The sequence below is a fragment of the Papio anubis genome, chromosome 7 (assembly GCF_008728515.1).
Source record: "Papio anubis isolate 15944 chromosome 7, Panubis1.0, whole genome shotgun sequence".
In the NCBI taxonomy this organism is placed as follows: Eukaryota; Metazoa; Chordata; class Mammalia; order Primates; family Cercopithecidae; genus Papio; species Papio anubis.
Genome location: NC_044982.1, coordinates 161,226,326 through 161,242,868, shown reverse-complemented (window position 1 = coordinate 161,242,868; position 16,543 = coordinate 161,226,326). Strand labels below are relative to the sequence as shown.

The 16,543-nt window shown below is 37.4% G+C and overlaps 1 long non-coding RNA gene across 2 annotated transcripts in view; it reads left to right on the top strand.

Annotated features, from left to right (window-relative positions):
- LOC103885656 overlaps positions 1–3,306 on the top strand; it is a 44,813-nt gene extending 41,507 nt beyond the window's left edge. For both annotated transcript variants that reach the window (XR_004185341.1, XR_002522976.2), the window contains one exon: positions 1,092–3,306. This is a non-coding gene — a long non-coding RNA (uncharacterized LOC103885656). The remainder of the gene's footprint in view (positions 1–1,091) is intronic.
- The last annotated feature ends 13,237 nt before the right edge of the window (positions 3,307–16,543 follow it).

Sequence of the window (16,543 nt, the reverse complement as noted above, 5' to 3'; positions counted from 1 at the left end):
TATATGGGTTTGCATAAACATGTCATACCCACTATCCTCCACACACACTTTTTACAAATTGTTTGTTAATAAATTAGATAAAGAATATTCTTTTAATCCTAAATATTTTGGAGTACATTTCCAGTAACACTGACATCCTCTTACATAACCATGGTTCTGGAAATTTAGGATTGATGCAATGCTATTATCTAATTCATAATCTATATTCAAGTTTTGTCACTTGTCCCAATTATGTCCTTCACAGCCATTAGTTTACAATCAAGGATAATGTGTTGCATTTAACTCTTTCTTTCAGCACCTTTTCTCTGGAATAATTCTTCAGCATTTATTTGAGAATCATGACTTTTAGGTTTTTGAGGCCTGTTGTCACTTGTTTTGTGAATTATTGCTCAATTTCTGTTTGTCTAATGTTGTTCCATGATTAAATTTATGTTATGCATTTTTAGCGAGAATGTTATTGAAGAGATGCTGTGTCCTTCTTAGAGCATCTTTTCAAGAGGCAGATGATGTTGATTTTTACCAATATTGGTGATATTAACTGTGATCACTTGAGTAGGATAGATTTCTCCATAATTAACATTTCCATTTTGTAATTAATAAAGGTAATTTGTGGGAAGATACATAATCACACTTTAACTTATTATTTTAGCATAAATTCATGACTTTCTAATTCCTTTATCATTTATCCTTTAGTTTTTAGTTGGTATCCTACGTCTGGAAGAGTTTTTCTTTCTCATTCATTCATTCATTCACTGATTTATATTGGTTTGGACTCATGATTCTCATTTTGATCATTCAGTTAAATCCCTTACTACCTTTTATCTATTTTTTTAAATTAAAGTTCTTATAACACAGTTCTAAATTTACAGAAAAGATGGGAAAGTAGTAAAGAAATTTCCTATGTAGCTACTCCGAGTTCCTCCTAAAGATAGTCCGGAGTATCTGACACCCAGTTTTGCCCTTAGTGACATTTTACATAGGTATGGTACATGTATTACAGCGAGTGAACCAATACTAGTGTATTATTAACTAAAATGCATACTTTTCAAGTTTCCCTGGTGACCTTCTAATCTGTACTTTGTCTCTTCCAGGATCTCAGTCTGAATTCCAAACCACATTTACTCGTCATGTTGCCTGAGGCTCCTCTAGACTGTGATGGCTTTTTTAGACTTTCCTTGTTTTTGATAACTTTGACACTTTTTAGAACTCCGGTTAAATATTTTGTAAAACATCCATCATTTGGGAGCTGTGTTATGATTTTCTCATTATTAGACTGGGGCTATGGATATTGAGGGAGAAGGTTCATCAAGATAAACTGCCAGTTTTATAACATCCTATCAATGGTACATACTGTTAACATGAATTATCACTGTTGATGTTGAACTTCAACACCTGGTTTGGACAATGATTCTCAGGGTTCTCCACTGTAAAAGTATTTATTTTTCTCCATTTCCATGGTATAGTCTTTAGAAAGAAGTCACTATGAGCAGCCCACACTTAAATCATAAGATATGTTCTACCTCCTCAAGGGGGGATTATCTATATAAATTATTTGGAATTCTGACTCCTTCAGGCTGACTTCTGTAGACTTGGACATGTTTTTTTCCCAGCACTTTCTTACTGGAACATTGTTTTCCTTCAAAAATAAATTATTCAGTTCTTACTTTTCTGATTTGAAGTATCTTATTTATAATATATGAGTTTATATACTCACGGGCTACATTCAGCTTCATAGTATTTTTCTATTATCCGTTTTTCGCTAGCACTTTTTGTGCTAATGCGTTAGTGACAAATGCATTAGTAAAATCATGAGGCGCAGGGTCTTCTGTAAGCCCATAAGCCCCTAGAAATATCCTAAAACAATGTGGCTAATGGAAGATTCTGCTCATAGCTTAAAAATTGCCAATCTTGGGAAATTCGCTTGTGCTCCAACATTTTGAGGGAAATGACTATCTTCCCTATTAAACTCTTTCAGTTTAAATGTATACCTTTGTTTTTGTTCTCACCCACAAATTTCCAGCACCTCTTCCACTACCTCTTCTATCCATTTTCTGCATACTCCAACCGAGATATACCACAATTATATTTTCCTCCAGGCTCACTGTTTGTTATATTAATGTTCCTGTCACTTTTGAGTTGGGGAGCGATCCTGTGTCCAGAAAAATTAGACTTATAACAGAAACTGCTCTTAGACATTTGAGTGAAAAGTCAAGAGTTTATTTTGCAGCTTTTTCTTAGCACAGGGATAGTGCCCTGCATTCCCCAGTTGCTAAAGCCCTTAAACTCTTCCTGTCAAAAGTTACATTAATCTCTCTTCCTCGAAGGAAATGTGTGAACCCTGAGAACAACTCCATTTTTTTTTTACGTTAAAATCCACTTCATGCGTATGTGAGTTGTCAGTGTTAGAAATTTATGCAATGATCAGAAACCCATGTTGTAGCGCCATCTGTCATCCAAAAATGGAAGAATGAGAACAAACTAAAATTCTAAGAACCCAGGCTCCCAGCAGCTGCAGCACATCCTGGTGGTGATTGTGAAGACAGAGTTCAGAGTCCTGGACAGAAACGATTCCAGGGAACCACTGTTGATGGACTTCAATGAAGAGCAAATTATACTGCCTTTTAAATTATACAATTCGTAGAGTTTACTGTGAATATTCAGAAGTACAGAACATTACAAATTAAACATTAAAAGATATATACACAATATCCTTTTTTCCATTTGACCGCATACCATTTTTAACTGTGTTTACGTGTTCGTATTTTCCAGTACGTCTACCAGTGTATCCAAATGAACTTATATATGTCTACCTACATAGAGATAGTGATTTAGATGTAGATAGAGCTATAAATATAGATATTAGATTTTTCATATTTTCAATGGCATTTAACCAGATCTATATCTACCAATGTATATGTTTCCATATATAATACATTGATGTAGCTATATATATAATATATAGCTATATAGGTAATAGTCACATTTTATTTTCCAAATTGGCTCTTATTTGTAGTATGTCATAGTGCTCTTTCCATATTATTAGATATCCACTGCAGTATTTTTGTTAGCACTTTGTATTCCAAAATATATATACCCTTCAATTTGTCTATGGCCCATTCATAAAAATTTACTATATTTTTATTTTTAAATTTTGCAGAAAATGCTGCAGAAAGCATTCTGATGAACCTTACACTTCAGTAATAATAAAATCAATGAGTAAAAAAGGATATAGAAATTACATATCCTACATTAAAATGTGTATGTAACAGGCCAGGCACGTGGCTCATGCTTGTAATCCTAGCACTTTGGGAAGCCACGGTGGGTGGCACACCTGAGGTTGGGAGTTCATGACCAACCTGGCCTAAACATGGTGAAACCCCGTCTCTACTAAAGATACAAAAATTAGCTGGGCATAGTGGCAGGCACCCCTAATCCCGCTACTCGGGAGGCTGAGGCAGGGGAATCACTTGAACCCGGGAGGCGGAGGTTGCAGTGAGCCGACATCATGCCACTGCACTCCAGCCTGGGCACTAAGAGTGAGACAGTGTCTCAAAAAAAGAGTGTATGTAATAAATTCCATAAGCAATTCTCAAGCCTGAGTATTAGTAATTCGTTTCTCCCCAGTCAGGCTAAAGTGGCTTCTCTAATTAGCTTATTTTAATTTTGGAGGATACATAGGGTTTATTGTGTTATTTATGTGTTTTTCTGGAAAAGTGCCTGCTCATGTCACTTAATACATTATTTTAAAAATTAGGTTGCTTTTATTATTAATTTTAGGTCATGATATTTTATCAGCATTATATTGGGTCCTTCACTGCAAATACATTACAAATATTTAACTATTTGTAGTCTTTAGTATGCTTAAACATTATTAATAATTTTATGGACAAATGTAAATATTTCTGATTTCACGTGGACACGTTAGGAAATATTTTATTGCTGTTTAGTTTTCATTTAAGATGCATAGTCTTATTACATCTAGAATTTATATGTGTGGTCAAAGGTGGAGAATCTAAGGTTACTTTATTAATATATGGCTGGAAATTCTAAAATCTTAATACATCCACTCTGGATTGTAGATTTTTATTAAGCCAAGTTTTAATGTTATATACAAAATCTATTCAGTGAAAAATTGTAACAGGAGTCTCCCTGAATAGTATGAAAAGTGTTATTTTTTAAAACAATTTTTGAGTGTTTTCTTCTTCTTGTGATTTTATTGGTACTGCTACATTTGTCTAAATACGTATTTTAGGGTGTACGCTACTTGGTAAGCTATTAACCTTTCAGATTCAGCATTTCAGGACTGACCTGTAAGAATGCAGCTACAGAATGTATAAACTACAGGATTTTCTTTCCATGCAACCTGAAATGCTTTTTTTCTGGAAGCAACGGCAAAATAAAGTTATTTTACACTTGTTTTTGCCATGCTGAAAAACAGCAAGGATATAGAAATCGATCGTGGGGTGACAGAGACTTTTGGAAACTGTTTATTCTTGACTTCTTAACCTCCCAGAGAGAACACTCAATGAGCCTCTGGTCTCCGGGTATCCCCGGTTTGTCGCGGGACGGTAGCCACGGGGCGCCTGACAGCGCACGGCGCAGAAGCGCCGGCAGACCCGAGGCTACCTCGCGGTGCGCTGTGGGAAGGTCACGTGGGCGGCGGGAGGACGCCGGCTACGGGGGCCTGGCCGGGAGCAGCGCTGGTGGGGCGGAGCCGCTGCGCTCCTGCCAGCCTCAGCCTCTTGGGCCTCAGCCGGTCCCTTTAAGATCGGGGCGGTTGCTAGGAATTTCTCACCTGTAGTTTGCCCGCGGAAATTGAGATGCGAAATATTGCTCAACTCCCCTGACCTCATTCTTTCTAGGCTTTAGGCCCCCAGACGTGGATTTTGCTTGTTTGTTTCCTACTATATAAAGAGATTGGCTTTTTTTTTTTCTTTTTCTGGACAACGTAAAAGTCTGTTTTTAATATCTATCGATTTTATATTCATGTGACAATCCACAAATAAAGTTGCTTATTGTATTCCTTTGTATCATTAGTGCTTTATATTTCTACTTTAATTACATTGGTAAGACTTTTTTTTCGAATGTTTAGATCGATGTGGAGTCTTGTTTAATGGGAAGTCAACATCCATTTTTATTTTAGATTTGGATACTGATGCTCTATTTTGTGTTCTTCGGACTTTGTAATCAAAAAGCTCCAGAAGCAAAATGTCTTCTATCGTTTTATACATTATCTTTAAAATCCTGTGACTATTTACCAGTATATAACCTTATTTAAAAGTTTGTGATTTTTACCCCAATCTTTTAATTTTCATTGCACTTAAAACAACTTTATTAACTTCATTAATAGCAAAACCATTGACATTTATTTTTGAACCACTTGTATATGAAACTTCTCCGACTTCAGAATTTTGTTTCTAACTTACCCCACCCTTGTACCTCGTGTGCCATCTCCTAGCTCAGTCATCTGTCCGTTGCAGAAATCTCTTCACTGCCACCTCTCACAAAATAAGCAAGTGTAGGTTCTATTTTCCTATGTGTTGTAAGTTATGTGGAATTTACCTCCATGTTTTTCTGTATTCTAAAAGTATTATAAAAGGACATTGACAAAGTTAAGGGTGAAGCAGAGGCAGGAAACAAATCCCAACAACAAAATTCCTGATATGACAGTTAGGAATGTTATTCAGCTGTCTTCTTACAGACTTAGAAATTTTCTTTGAGGACTATTCAAAAACTATATGCGAGTAATTATTTTGCTGTGTTAACTAATTTTTGACGGAAGAAAATATTTTGCTGATAAAAATTTAAATCTAGAAAAAAATCACATAATAAAAGACTGTCATCTACTTTCTGAATCCTGAAATTTGTAACGACCTTCAACATTCATACTTGGGTGTCTGCGTTTTCAGATCTATGCATGTAAACACCTGTATACACAAATACGTGTATTTCTGTTTTCCTGTGTGCAGTAAATTATACAATGGTAATTGTGTTCATTTAAACTAGATATATCATGTCATAGTATTGCCATGCGGTGTTATCAGTGCTCCTTTAGTTGGTTGGAACGTTGTAACTCAAAAAATACATAGTATACCTTCTTACATCCACCCCACAAGTGAGGACATTAGAAATGTGATAGGTAGGGTAACTATTGAAAGGTTACAAAGGCATTAAGTGATGTAATCAGAACAAATCGGAACACTGTCCCTCTGGTTCGCTGCACCCTACCATCCTCTTCACCACTGTATAGGAAGAAAAATCATCTCACTGTTCTGTTGTTCTATAGTCTTTTATTGTGGATATGTTAAATATTCAGAAATTATTATTTCTAATGTTTTTATAGTAATCTGTTGAAAGGGTGTGTTATAGTATATTTATCAAATTATCCATTATTCTTTGATGGATATATACAGTAGTTTGTTTTCTTTTGTATTTTGCCAAAAGAAACAATATGGGAGTACACATCCCTGTACATTTGTCCGCACTATAAGTCTATTACTTTTGTAGAATATATTCGTAGAATTTAAAGTTCTGGGTCAAAGGATGTGCATCTCTGAAATCTTACATAGTAGCAAATTGATACTCAAGTTATATTACTTTTTTTTTTTTTTTTTTTTTTTTTAGAAGATGATCTCGCTCTGTCGCCCGGGCTGGAGTGCAGTGGCACAATCCTGGCTCACTGCAAGCTCCGCCTCCTGGGTTCTCGCCATTCTCCTGCTTCAGCCTCCTGAGTAGCTGGGACTACAGGTGCCCGCCACCATGCCTAGCTATTTTTTTTTTCTTTTGTATTTTTAGTAGAGACAGGGTTTCACCGTGTTAGCCAGGATGGTCTCGATCTGCTGACCTCGTGATCCGTCTGCCTCAGCCTCCCAAAGTGCTGGGATAACAGGTGTGAGCACCACGCCCAGCCAGGTTTCACCAGTTTTTATATGCAGTCTTTATGTGTACAAATATATTAAATTTTATTGTGTGTATATATTTGTATAGCAACCATTACACTCAGGATACAGCATTTTTCCAAAGCTGCAAAAAAACATTATCACATGCAACCTTGAGTTAACAATACCCTCCTCCAGTCCTACTCCTGACCTCCATGGATTTGTATAAATTTATAATTTCAAGGATGTGTTACAAAGTATAAAATAGTTATAAATGTATAGAAAGTAATCTTTTGATTTTTTTTTCCAGTCCAATGATGTGAAATCTATGTCACTGCATGTATCAATAGTGTGTTTGTGTTTATTTCTGAGTAATATTCTGTTGCATAATGTATCATTATTTATTCCTCATTGGTTCAAGGACATTTAGGTTATTTCCTGATTTGGGCAGGACAAATAATGCTGCTGTGAACGTTGCACAGATTTTTGTGTCAACATTAGTTTTCATTTCTCTAGGGTAAAAATGTTCAAGGGTAGACTGCTAGATCATATGGTAAGTGCATTTTTAACTTTATAATAAAATGTCAAACTATTTTCCACAATAGCTCTACCATTATATATTCCCAACACCACTTGGTGTTTTCATATTTTAATTATTTTAGTGATTTCAGTAGATACAGTGGGTATATCATGATGACCTTAATTTGAATTTCTCTAATGGATAATAGTGTGCCATCGATATATTCTCTTTAGCATAATGTCTATTGAAGACATTCCCATTTTAAATAGATTATTTTCTTTACCATTTGGTTTAGATAATTCCTTGTGTTTTCCTGAAAAGAGTCCTTTGTCAGTCGTATGATTTGCACATGTTTCTGCAGCTTGACTTCTCATTCGCTTAACATTATCATTCATGGAAGTCCAATTTATTGATTGTTTTTCTTTCATGAACTGTGCTTTTGGTGTCATGTCTAAGATGTCTTCTTCCAAACTTAGGTTAACAAATTTTCTCCTACATTTTCTTGTATAAAAGTTTTGCAGATTTTCATTTTAGATTGAGATAAATAGTCCATTGAGATTATTTTTGCTTTAGGTGTAAAGCATAAAGTTCATTTTGTATGTGTGGGTTGGATATACAGCCAACACCTTCTATTTAAATCTTACTTCACTGAATTTCTTTTGCACACCTATCAAAAAGGTTTTGTCTTTTATTCTGTGGGTCTGTTTCCAGACTCTATTCTGTTTCACTGATATATGTCTCTGTCCACAATTCCGCGATGCCTTCACTACTGTAGCTGCACACTACATCTTATATTCAGGTACTATGATTCCTCCAACGTAATTGTTCTTTCTCAGAACTGTTGTAGCTATTTTAGTTCATTTGTCTTTCCATGTAGGTTTTAGAATGTTTGCTAATATCTACAAAAAAAATGTGCTGGGATTTAGGTAGGAATTTATTTATATCTATATATTAATTGGGGAACAGTTATCATCTTTGCTGTGTTTAGTTTTCCATTCTATGAACAAGGTATGTCTTTTTACATATTTAGGTCTTTTTAAATTTTTTTTAATGTTCTATAATTTTGAGTGTAAGATTCTGCACATTTTGTCATATTTATGCCTTTTTAATTTTTATGGTATTTTTAAAATTTGAGTTTCTTGGCCAGGCGTGGTGGCTCACGCCTGTAATCCCAGCACTTTGGGAGGGCAAGGCACATGGATTGCTTGAGGTCAGGAGTTCAAGACCAGCCTGGCCAACATGATGAAACCCCGTCTCTACTAAAAATACAAAAATTAGCCAGGTGTGGTGGCGCACACCTGTAATCCCAGCTACTCAGGAGGCAGAGGCTTAATAATTACTAGAACCTTGGAGGAAGAGGTTGCAGTGAGCTGAGACTGCACCACTGCACTCCAGCCTAGGTGACAGAGCAAGATTCTGACTCAAAAAAAAAAAATTAGTTACACACACAGACACACACACACACACACACATATACACATACAGTGTTTATCTTATATCTCTAATCTGGCATCTGGCTGCATTCAATTATCAGTTCTTGGGGTTCTTTGGTAGATTCCCTGAGATTGTCTACATAGATGTCATGTCATCTGCAAAATAGTTTTCTTTCTTTTTTCCTATCTGTATTATTTTTCTTTTTTCTTTTTCCTTTTCTATTTTTTCCTGATAGCACTAGCTAGGGCACCATGAAGCATGTTGAAGAAGTGGTAAGAATTGACATATTTGCCTTTTTCCAATCCTGGAGACAATACGTAAGTCTCTTAGAGTTTAGTATGATGTTCACTGTAGGTTTTTCGTAAATGTTCTTTTCAGCTTAAGGAAGTTAACTTCGTTGGACTTTGGTCTTTTCCTACTTTGCTAACAGATTTTATCCAGAAAGAATGTTAGCAATTGTATGCCTTGAATTACTCCTAAATTTATTTAGATTTGTTTTTTGCCCCCGAATATAGGCTACCTTTCTAAATGTTCAGTGTGCTTCCAAAAAGTGAGTGTATTCTGTTGCTGTCGGGTGGAGCACGTGAATCTGTAAATGCCAGTTAGAATAAGTTATAGAATAGTATTTTCCCAATATTCTATAGTCTTACCAATATTTTTTCCTCTACTTATTTAATATTGAGAGAGGGGTACTAGAATTTCCAACTATAGTTTTTAATTTGCCTGTTTCTCTTTGAAGTTCTATCAGTTTTCACTTCATGTATTTTGAAGATCTGTTGCTTGGTGATAAATGATTGGTATTCCTGTAGGTTCTTGATAAACTGACCTATATTGTTATGAACTAATTTTCTTTATTCTTGGTATGATTTTGGTAGAAAATGTAGTTTGATTTTTAAAAACATCACCATTACAGGTTTGTTTTGATATTTGTTGTGATGGCATATATTTGTCTATTCTTTTACCTTTACACTGTCTGTATCTTTGTATTTAAAATGCATTCTTCAGGAAACTTATAGTTGGCTTTTGCTTTTATGTCATATCTGACAATGTTTTAGAGTTTGTGTAGACTGTTTACAATTAAAATGATAATTTGGTTCTTTTTTCTTCTTTATCTGCTTTATTTTGGAATAATATGTTTTATGATTCAGTTTTCTTTCCTTTATTGGATTATTATTTGTAACTCTTATTATTCTGGTGGTTGATTTAGGGTTTACTGTGTATGTTAGCTTATCAGAGTCTACTTTCAAGTGATACCCTACAAGTGTATGAAATGTATGAGAGTCTTAAAATGGTATAAATGCATTTCTCCCTTTCTGACCTTTGTAAATTTGTCATACAGTTTACTTTTACTGGCAATCCCTCTGCACATTGTAATTATTTTTGTGTCAATAGTAAATTATATGCTAAACATATTTAAACACTACTAAAATTATCTTACTCATGGAACTACAAATCCCTGTGTTCTTCACTCTTTTGTGTAGATTCAAATTTTTATCTGGCATTGTTTGCCTTCTACCTGAAATTTAACATTTATTGTAGTGAGGGTCTACTAGTGATGTGTTATTTCTGGTTACATATACATGAAACAGCCTTCGCTTTTCCTTGCTTTTGGAAAATATTTTTGCTTTGTATAGAATACTGATTGACTTTTTCTTCTTTCATTGCTTTAACAGTATCACCACACTGTCACTTCTGTGTTGTTTTTGAGAGGTGAAGCCGGCTGGGCTTCTGGGTCGGGTGGGGACTTGGAGAACTTTTCTGTCTAGCTAAAAGATTGTGAACACACCAATCAGTGCTCTGTGTCTAGCTAAAGGTTTGTAAATGCACCAATCAATACTCTGTAAAAACGCACCAATCAGCACTCTGTGTCTAGCTAAAGGTTTGTAAATGCACCAATCAACACTCTGTAAAAACAGACCAATGGGCACTCTGTAAAATGGACCAATCAGCGCTCTGTAAAATGGGCCAATCAGTGCTCTGTAAAATGGGCCAATCAGCGCTCTGTAAAATGGGCCAATCAGCGGGATGTGGGCAGAGGCAAATAAGAGAATAAGAGTTGGCCACCTGAGCCAGCAGCCACAACCCGCTGGAGTCCCCTTCTAGACTGTGGAAGCTTTGTTCTTTCACTCTTCACAGGGAATCTTGCTGCTGTTGACTTTTTGGGTCCGAACTACCTTTATGAGCTGTAACACTCACTGTGAAGGTCTCTGGCTTCATTCCTGAAGTCAGCAAGACCAATCCACTGGGAGGAACAAAAAAACTCCAGAGGCCCCGCTTGTAAGAGCTGTGGCACTCACTGTGAAGGTCTGCGGCTTCACTCCTGAAGTCAAGCCAGACCAGGAGACCACTGGAAGGAACTCCAGACACATCTGAACATCTGAAAGAACAAACTCTGGACACGCCATCTTTAAGAGCTGTAACGCTCACCACCAGGGTCCATGGCTTCATTCTTGAAGTCAGCAAGACCAAGAACCCATGGGGAATAACCAATTTCGTACACATTTTCATTGAGAAATCTGATGTTATCCTGATTTCTATTCTTTCTTTTTCTTTTTCTTTTTTTTTTTTTTGAGATGGAGTCTCACTCTATCGCCCAGGCTGGAGTGCGGTGGGGCAATCTCGGCTCATTGTAAGTTCACCCCTCGTTCCCACGAGCCCTGCCTCTCAGCCTCCCCAGTAACTGGGACTACAGGTGCCGCCACCTCTCCCGGCTAATTTTTTCTATTTTTAGTAGAGATGGAGTTTCATCATGTTATCCAGGATGGTCTTGATCTCCTGACCAAGTGGATCCCACCGGGCCACCTCCCTAAAGTGCTGGGATTACAGGTACCACCTGCCTGGCCTGATTTCTGTTTTCTACCAACATGTTTTTCTTCTGTCTAGATACCTTTTTTTATCATTGTTTTGGAGCCACTTGGTCATGAAGTGCTATTTAAATAGATATATTGATGTTTCTTCTGTTTGGGAACTCACTGAACTTTTGAATGTGTGGGTTTACACTTTGTGTAAATTTGGACTCCAGTTACACATATGTGAGGCTGCTTTGAAGCTATCCCCAGCAGCTCACCAATACTGTTTTCATTCATGTTTTTTATGTTGGTCTCTTTTATTTTAGATGGCTTCCATTGCCGTATCTTCAAGCTTACTAATCTTTTCTTCTGTAAGTCTAGTTTGCAGTTAATACGATTCCCTGTACTTTTAAAACATCACTGACATTGTAGTTTTCCTCCCTAGAAGTTTTATCTGGGTCTTCTTTATTTTCACCACATCTGTTAACTTTTCAGTGTATAGAGTGCAGTGACAAAAACTGTATCTATGTATGAAAAACAGTAAAATTTAATGTTAATATAACAGCTGTGTCACTTCTGGGCCGGTTTCAAATAATTAAATTACTCATTCTGGGTTATATTTTTCTATTTCTTTGCATGCCCAATATTTATTCGATGCCAGCTATTGTGAATTTTAGGTTGTTGGGTACTGTAAATTTTTGTATTCCAATAAATACACTTGATGACTATTCTGAGACATTTCTTGGGAACAGTTTTATTCTTTGAAATCTTGCCTCTTATTTGCTACTTGGACCCAGATACTGTATTTAATCTAGGACCAATTCTGTACTGCTGAGACAAGACCCATCTGTATCTTCTTTCCAATGTCCTATGAATCTTGAGGTTTACCAATTTGGCTGATGTAAATTAAGAAATTATTTCCAACCTTGTGTGTGAGTCACCTCTAATCAAATGAGGTGATTCCTTGCCCAGCCTCAGTTAGTTTCTCAACTCAGATGCACTGCTGGAACTTTTGCCAGTCTCCATAGTTTTTTTCTGTGACTAGACCTCTCTTCTTCAGACCTGTTCTAGAAAATAGAGTCACCTTGTTCTTTCGAACTTTAGATGCTTCATCTCAAATCAAAAAGTTTTCCAAGATCTTTGCCACTGGAAAATTTTTGGCATCATTAAACTGGGGGCATTACTAGAACAGAGGTCATTGTTTCAAATCTTTCAGGTATCACTGCCCTGACCTTCAGTATTTAACATATACTGTCTTGCAAACCATTGATTCACATATGTACCCATTTTTTTGTGTGTTTACCTGTGGTGAGACATTCAAAGCATAATGATTTATCCACAACATTGTGATTCATTCTTCTGGCAATTATTCAATTATTATTGTATCACTGGCTGTATGCTCCTAGTTGGCAAAATTAAGGTGAAGAAGGAACAATGTGAATCAAATTCCCAGGGAAAACAGACAAGTGAAGTGGCATTTGTCATATGACAGGGAAAGTAAGAATTGTTCTCCTCACAGCGTCTGTAGCAGTCTCCATGGGTTCATTCGGTGTGTGCGACTGTCTGAAAGATTTAATATGCATCTAAAATAAAGGATAAATATCACAGCCAAAATGTGATACAGTGAATAGCCGTATTTTTACTTAAGAGTCCCTGTAGAATTATAGAGGTATACATTTTATTCACATAAAAATGAAAGCAACATTAAAATTTGTGTGTCAATGAATTTTAAAGTATCTTGATGTTCCTATTCTGATTTGGCTGAATCAGAATTTGATTTAAAGAATGGATATCTGCAGTACATTTTGCAGTGGCAAAGACATGGAATTAACCTAGATGCCCATCAATGGTGGAGTAGATAATTAAAATGTGCCACATACATACTACAGAATACTATGCAGCCATAAAAAATAAAATTGTGACCAGGCGTGGTGGCTCACGCCTATAATCCCTGCACTTTGGGAGGCCGAGGTGGGCGGATCATGAAGTCAGGAGATCGAAACCATCCTGGCTAACACGGTGCAACCCCGTCTCCATTAAAAATACAAAAAATTAGTCGGGTGCGGTGGCGGGTGCCTGTAGTCCCAGCTACTCGGGAGGCTGAAGCCAGAGAATGGCGTGAACCCAGGAGGCAGAGCTTGCAGTGAGCCGAATTTGCGCCACTGCACTCCAGCCTAACCGACAGAGTGAGACTCCGCCTCAAAAAAAAAAAAAAAAAGAAATCGTGTCATTTGCAGCAATATGGATGCACCTGGAGGGCATTATCCTAAGTGAGTTAACACAAGAAAACAAAGCCAAATACTACATGTTCTAACTTATGAGTGGGAGATAAATACTGAGTACACATGAACACAAAGAGGGGAACAATAGACCCTAGGGTTTGCTTGAGGGTGGACGGTGAGCACTGAAAATGCTACCTATTGGGTACAATGTGCACTAACCGGGTGACAAAATCCTTTGCATATCAAGTCCCAGTGACACACAGCTTACTCATATAACGAATCTGCACATGGACACTGTGAATCTAAAATAAAAGTTGGAAGAAAATCAAAAAAAGCCAGAACATGGAAAAATAAAAAGTGCCAGAATTGAAATAAAATAAATAATGGATATCTTAATGTCTCCTTTTGTGGAATGAAGACTGAGGACAAGGAAATCATTTTTAATAAAGGAGGCTGCACCATTGTTTGTGCGATTCACACCTCACCCTCTATTCTGCCAGTGTTGATGCAGGTGGCCCTACCAGAAGGAGACAGAAGAAAATTCCAGAAAAAGTTCATCCAAGTGCAGATAATGAAAACCATGTCCTGACTCGCACTTAGCCAAACAGCAAATGTGGTAAAAATTCAAAACCATGCATAATAAAATTAGTGAAATAGGGTAAATAATAAGGATTTGGAAATATTTATGAAGGGACCTATACTAATAGATAGGAATCCAGAGAAGAAGATTTTAAATGCTCTAAGAGGGTAACACTGTCCTGAAGGACAGAAGAGAAGCAGATGAGGTAGAAGAAGCCTAGCCCGTGAGAGTGGCTCTGCAGTGGATTGAGTATGGAGAGGCTGGAGAAGAGGCTGAGGGGGAGTCAGGGCTCCCACTCTGCCCTGAGAACAGAAGGGAGCAAAATCAAAACAAAACAAAACAGAAACATGCTTATCATCCAGTGCAAACCCTCTTCATATTGAGACACTTGGAGTTTATTGGGAAGTAGACAAGAATACAGGTAACGATTTGGAGAGATTTATTACTTCATGTGTGAAGTTAAATATGAAGAAGAATCTTCGGTGTTGCTCTTTGTCTGCTACATGTGTGGGGCTTACAGGGGAGGAGAATAGAAGAAGTTTTAACATTATCTGATGTTTAAGTCCAGCGAGGATTCAGGAAACTTACAGACACCAAACTGTAAGTGGAAGAGCTGCCCTTGCTAACTTAGGGGACAGGCATCAGACCTGGACTGGGATTGACAGGGGAGGTCTCCAGGAGGAGGAGCATTGGAGGAGATTCTGGAGAGTGAGGAGCAGTGAGTCCAGCCAACAGGGGAGGGAAAGAGAAGAGGAAACAATGTGTCCGTGGTACAGGCCAGGGCATGAGAAGAGGGCAGTGGATTGGAAGGACCGCTGGGATGAGTAATACGTGAGGAGGTAGGAGCAGGAAGGGCTGACCATGGAGGGACTGGGCAGGGAAAGGAGGGCTGCTCCCTGAGGATTGCATTCTGTGGGGAGGGATTTGAATATCTTGTTCTGGAGGAAGACAGAATGAGTCAAGATGGTACCTGAGCATTACTAGGAGGGGTTGGGTCTAGAGAGGAATGAGGGTGGAAAGAGAGGACCCAAGGCTCCTGGACAGGGAAGCTCGGGTGCTTAGATGCTCTTGTTGCCGTTTCTTCATCGTTTAGAACCCGCACCACATCTCCAGCACTGGCCTCCGTCCCTTGGGCACTTCGCAGGTGTCGGTAGGATCCCCGCAGAACTTCAGAGCGGCGTTCTCATTGCGCCCCCTGCCGTCCATCCATCAGAAGTTGAGCGCAGCCTCACCGGAAGCTGTGGATGAAACGGGTGCACAGCTGGGCAGAGCGCAGCCTGGCGCCAGGACGCAGGTGAGGCTTGTAGGAGATGAGCCAGGTGCGGCGGCGGGCGAACCTTCACAGCACGATTTTTTGCACAGGTTCACCTGTGTCTGCGTTTCCTCTAACTTGTTCTTTGATAGTCTCATAAAAACCTCATGATTTTCTCCTGTGTCTCAGAGCGTAATAAGTATTTTGATGTCTTGTCACCTGTGCTCGTTTTGATTATGTATGTAGCAGTGGTTGCTTACATTTCTTATTGGTGGATTACTCATAAAGTATTTCCCAGCTGAGTAAAAAATGAGATTAGCTACTTTAATACGCTTTTGGTTGGTCATTTCTGAAGATTACGGTCTACTTACTTCAGGAGGGAATCACCTCCGCATGCCTTAAACAAAGATTCTATTTGGGGCTGTGTTTTCCTTCTTAAATTTGGATACTTCTGTGTTCTGGAAATTGTTAAGTAATTAATATTCATTTGAAAAATTAAGTTGGTGTATCTCTTACTTGGCTTTTACTGTCTTTGCAATCTCATATCTTTTCTTCTGCTTACTTTGTATTTAATTTGTTATTCTTTTCTAGGATCCTAAGGTGGAAACTTAGATTATTGTTTTAGATTTTTTCTTTTTTTAATATATGTAATATATTTCTTTTTTAATAAGATATATATCTTATTATATCTTTTAATTTAATTTATAAGTATCTTTTAAAAATTAAAAGTGGGTGTCTTGTAGACAACAACACATAGTTTTTTGATTTGCTATCTGTGTCTTTTAATACTGGTACACTTAGGCGTTCACAGTGATTGCTGATACAATTGCATTAATACCAACCATATTTCTTACTGTTTTGTTTGCTG